We start from the raw sequence: 5,764 nt of genomic DNA on the forward strand, positions 1-5,764 counted from the left end.
TTTATGGTGAGTGAAAAAAAAAATAGCAGTATGTGGACAGGAAAATAAGTTGTTGGCCCCAAACCCCAGGCCGTGTACCATCCCACTCCCCAGGTACTCAAACAGGAAATTTAACAAAATTTGTTTTGAAGGATCTTGAAGACATAATTAAACAAGTTGAATTTAAGAGAGGGAGAGAGTATACACTAGATTTTTCTTCATCATTGAAGCCCATCCAACTGCACATGGAGGCAGAAGAAGGATCTCAAGCCATGAACACTGAATGTGAGGAGATGCTCTAATGCTGCTCTTAGAGGCAGCAGGAGCCACAATTGAAACAATTAGGGCAGCTTCCAGGACCTCTGTGCTGATGGCCACAGAGAAATTGGGCCTCACCCTACAACTGTGGAAAGGTGACTCGGCCAGGCCACAGGCACTGAACCTGGAAGAAGATCCTGAATTTCAGCAAGGAGAGCTGCCTACTGACTGCTCCATTTCAGTCTTCTCAGGCTGAGCTGAGGATCCAGCCTGGTCTCCTGAGGGACATGCCTGGGAAGGAACACACTGCTCAACAGGGGGGAATTTGTTGCTCAGCCATAGAAAACTAGGAAAGACGTCACACTTCCATTTCTCCTCAAAAGGATCAGAAAACTAAACACAAGAGCAATTGTCCCACATGGCTCATGGCTGAGGGGACCTTCAGCTCTCTGTTCTCTCTGCGTATGGTCAGGTTCTGCCTTCTTCTGCCAAAGAGATCCTCCTGATCTGTCCACACCCACATAATCCAGGATGAACTCATGGCCTTAAACAAGAAGGAAATGGTGACATTTCAGGTAAATGGATGGAAGTGGAGAACATCATGACAAGTGAAAGAGCCAGACTCTGGAAGGTGAGGGTCCCATGTCACCCTCCTGTGAAAAGCTAGAACAAAGGAAGGGGAAAGGGAGGTAAGGTGTCATAGGAGACAAGGACAACCAGTGGCAAAGGAGACAGAGATGGAGGGTCAGGAGACTGGGACAGGGAGGAAATGTGGAAGGAATGCACCACATGACACCATGTGCTTGGGCACAGACACCACAGGACAGCAGTGAGCCCAGCTCCACAGAGGTCTAGAGCCCACCAATGACAAAGGAGCAGATGGATAAACAGAAGGGGGACAGGAGAGAAGAGGGAGGGGGTAGGGATGGAAGAAAGGGAAAGAGGGGGCACCAGGGACTAAGATGGAGCACAGTGTATCCCCTGCCTGCAGATTGTGCCCAGGGATCCATCTGTTTTGCAGAACTCCAATGCACCAATAGGAGCATTTACAATAGTAAACAGGACACTGAAGTAGAGTCATGGAAAAGGGAAATCTACTTACCTAGAAAATATCTTTATAAGTAAATCAGGCATAAACTATGGAAATCACTTGAGATAATCAGATCTAAACTGCATCTGAGATGGCTCAGGGCCATAAAGAGATCCCCAGGAAACACCATGAGGACATCCTTAGGACAAGGAGAAGACAGAGGAGTGATCTGCCCAATCACTTTCTCCCAAGGGTTCCTGTGCTCTGGAACTTTCTGAGACTCTGCACTTTTCCTGTTCCTGCCCAGTGAGTTCCAAACCATTATAATTCATTTCATTTTCTTCTGCTCTTTCAGAAAAAGCACAGGAAGACTGCAGCCTGGGGAGACGGCAAACAGGCACGTTTCACAGGTTCAGAGGATGCTGCCCACTCAGGGCAGGACAGCCACAGAGATTCAGTTAAACTAAGAGACACATGGCAGGGTCCTAGGCTGCAGGTGGCCCAAGGTCCACACAGTGGAGAGGGTGTGACAGAGGTCCTGGGCTGGGGAGAAAAGCATCACAGCCATATTGGCCAACACAACACATGCTCCCTAACTACCACCTGTGGACAAGGAGGGCTGAAATCAATGTCCCTGTGCAGGGAAAAGGAACTTCTCTCCAAGACACCTTAGGGCATATCCCAGGAGAAAAGTAGTGCACATGGAACCCATGCACATGGTGAGAGTTCCTGGGTGCAGTTCTGAACTAGGGAATCTACTTTAAAAACCAGGGTGGTGGCACCTGCTCCCTAGTGACCCTGACAAGGAGGAGCACATGGGGAGGGATGTCTCTATCATCTATGAGAAGGAACTAATGCAGAATCCTCCTTATCCACACTGTCCTGTGGGCTCAGGGGTCCATCTCCTGGGAAAAGTTTGGAGGCTCTGAGTGCCAAATGCATGCAGATGACTAGGAAAGGATGGCCACCAGTTACACACCTTGCCTCAGGAGCTTCACATGGACTACCTCAGGACACAAGATTCTTGTCCTTTTTCCTTGATCAGGGCTACTTGATCTTCAGCTGAAACACGATTTCTCTTCCCACCAGATTCTTGACACATTTCTGCACTTATTTTAGTCACTAGCCCAGGAAAAGTTGACATCTAAACTGTCCCTGATGCTCTTGTATTTCTGCAGATACATCAGACACCAGAAGCTCTTGAACTTCTTCAACTGCATGCTGTGGCTGGAATAAATTTCAAACATCAATCAACATTTGTGAGGTGGCAGTTCTCACCTTCTCTTCTCAGCTGAGAGGAAAACAGCAGGATGGTCATTTCCTCACAGAGGCTGACCTGCAGGCCACCTCCCTATCTGTGCATCTGTGCTGTCTTAGGAGGGCAGGCCCTGGGCACCATGACCCCTCACAGAATGAGGTTTCCATGATGAGGCCTCCTGCCCACACCACAGGCACCCAGGGCTATTTCTCTGCTCTCTTTCTTCCAACTGTAGAAGACATCTGATGTCCCTGGGCAAACAAGGAGACCATTCCCTCCATCACTCTCCCCACCCAGCACCCACCAGGGCATTTGCATGCTGCTCCCTGGGGAGGGCCTTCCTGCAAGGCTGACATAAAAGCTCAGCTCTAACCTGGCCTTGACTCACCAGGACTCCTCAGCTCAGCTTCTCAAAATGAGGCTCCCTGCTCAGCTCCTGGGGATGCTGCTGCTCTGGATCCCAGGTGAGGACAGAGGGGATGAGGAGGGAGAAGAAGAGGGAGGGGAGCCTTGGGCTCCCATTCTCTCCATGTGTGCTGTGTCCACATGAAGAATGAGCAGGTCTGTCCTCCAGGACAAGGCAGCTGAGGTCAACTGATGTGAGACAGTATTCCAGAAGGAGCAAGGGACTGGTTCTGATGAATGTTGTCATATAATACGAGGGAGATGTTAAAGAGAATTCTAGAGAGTGTCTTAGAACTTACTCTATTTGAGTTCTTTATGTATATGCATAGTTTTAGTGTATAAATGAAAAACAAAAATTAATTTAGTCTGAAATGTACAAAAAATGGGAAAATTTTTCTTAAAGTATCTATATAACCTTGCATTACTCTGTGATTTTTACAGGAACCAGTGGGGATATTGTGATGACCCAGACTCCTCTCTCTGAGCCCATCACCCCTGGACAGTCAGTCTCCCTGTCCTGCAGGTCCAGTCAGAGCTTCCTACACAGTAATGGAAACACCTATTTGAGTTGGTTTGTGCACAAACCAGGCCAGGCTCCACAGGGCCTAATATATCGGGTTTCCAATTGGTTCACTAGAGTTTCAGATAGGTTTAGTGGGAGTGGGTCAGGGACAGATTTCACACTGAAAATCAGCAGGGTGCCGCATGATGATGCTGGAATATATTACTGCCAGCAAGGTAAAGAGTTACCTCTCACAGTGGTGCCGCCCCAAACAAAAACCTCCCTGCCTGGGTGGCCCAGCTGCCACATGAGCTCTGGTCTGGGCAGCACCTCAGCAGATTTTCTGCCCTGTGAGGGGAAGGTGCTGGGAACTCAGGGATCAGGTGCAGCTGAGGGCTGTGAACCATGACTGCCTGGGCCATAGCACACCACACCCATGAGTGGACCTGTCAGCTGCAGCAGCCTGGCCTGGCATGTGGAGGACAAACACAGAGGTGTCCAGGGACCTTCTGAATGAGCAGACAGGATGAGAGTCGACACTGCAGAAGGAGGAGGACCTGGGCCCAGGGAAGGACTCTGGTAAAGAATCAGAGGTCTTCACCCAGAGTGGAAATTCATCTTTTGCCCAGAAATTTATTTTATGCAATTTTGTAATAAACTATGGAACTAAAAAGGAAACTGATTTAACAACTGAAAGAAGTTAGAGCAGAGAACCACAAGAGGAGGGAGAGCAGGGGACCACATAGAGAGGACCTCACCAGAAAGGCTCCTCAGAAGCCAGGGTCTGACCAAGGATGAAAACAGAGGGGTAGGTAATAAGAGAGAAAGAGAGAGAGAGAGAGAGAGAGAGAGAGAGAGACTCTCTCTATGAGAGGGGTGATCTGCTGGGTGAAGAGTCTCATAATGGAGGGACCCAGGTGGAAGGAGATTTCACGTCATGAAGGAGGCCAGGATGAAAAGGAATAAAATTTGGTATCTTCTATATTGGACAAGGCACAGGGAAGTACTAGTCATCAGAGTGTGGAAGCCACCAGATTCTCCTTTGAGGTGAAGACTAATGCCTGCTCAGTCACGTGATCTGTCCATGGAAACACACAGATTCCTGTCACCTGAAAAGTCTTGTACTTTCCCCAGGAGACCTGCCCAGCCTTGTGCTTGGTGACTCCCACGAGATGAACAAGCAGTTACATGGCCAATAAAGATTCTGTTCTTGATTTTCTCCTGGGCCCTGCAAATCCTCCAAGAAATTAATCAAAATATGACACCTGTGAGGCAAAAGGAAGCAGGAAAACCCAGAGCCCTGTGAGCAAAGGCTCCCTGGCCCTCAGCCTGGTGGAGGCTTGTGTCTAAGGCTGAGGCTCTTGGGAGGAGCACTGTGATGTTGCTACAGGAACAATGTGCCAAGTCCTCAACCTGGGGCTGCTGATGGGGAGAGTGAAATGTGCTCCTGACCCACTGCCCCTGAAGCTGCATGGGATTCAAGCCGACCATATGGATGCCCAGGAGAGGAGCCTGGGAGCCTGTCCTGGATTCTGCTCAGGCCAGGCCACGTAGTCCTTGTGTTTGGATAAAAGACTCTGGCTACACTTGCAGCTGATGGTGACCATGTCTCCTGCAGACTCAGCCAGGGAGCCTGGAGATTGGGTCTCACCTTGTACCCAAAGGCACCTTCAATCAGGAAAATCAGGAGTGGACCCTGACCCCCCCCTCTCTCTCTCTCACACACACACACACACACACACACACTCACACACATGTGCACGTTTCATAATATGTACTTTGAAATATCATTTAACATCCATTCTCCAGGGATGTGTGATGAGCTCATAATTAAGCCCATATTGGAATTCACCATAATTTCCCAGCACATGTTTTAATGGCTTTTCCAACTCTATGATTATGAAGACAGTGAAGTCCCAGAGCCACAGAAACAAGAACCATGGTGTCTGGGACATCATCTTGCTTCCCCTGCCTGCCTGATTCAGCTCAGGTCTCATGGCAATGACTTTGTTTATAAAATGTGGCAGCTGGGCTGGTGCAAGGCCCATGCAAAGCCCTCAGCAGATAGGGAGGCACATTGCCTGGATGGTGGTTTCTGAGCACAGACTAAATCTGAAAACAGGCAGATGAATTAATGAAGAGCTTCTATTTTGCCTCAAATATAACTCAGACTGGATTCATTACTCAAAAAAATGTTAAGCCAATTAATATAGACTAATAATGCTGGTAAAATAATAAGACCTGCTGCAAAATAACACATCATATGAAGAAGAGAGGAGAGGGAGAAAGAGGGCCAGGAGGGAGGGAGGGAGGGAGGGAAGAAAGGAAGGAA

This window comes from Marmota marmota, unplaced genomic scaffold (genome assembly GCF_001458135.2).
Source record: "Marmota marmota marmota unplaced genomic scaffold, marMar, whole genome shotgun sequence".
Lineage (NCBI taxonomy): Eukaryota > Metazoa > Chordata > Mammalia > Rodentia > Sciuridae > Marmota > Marmota marmota.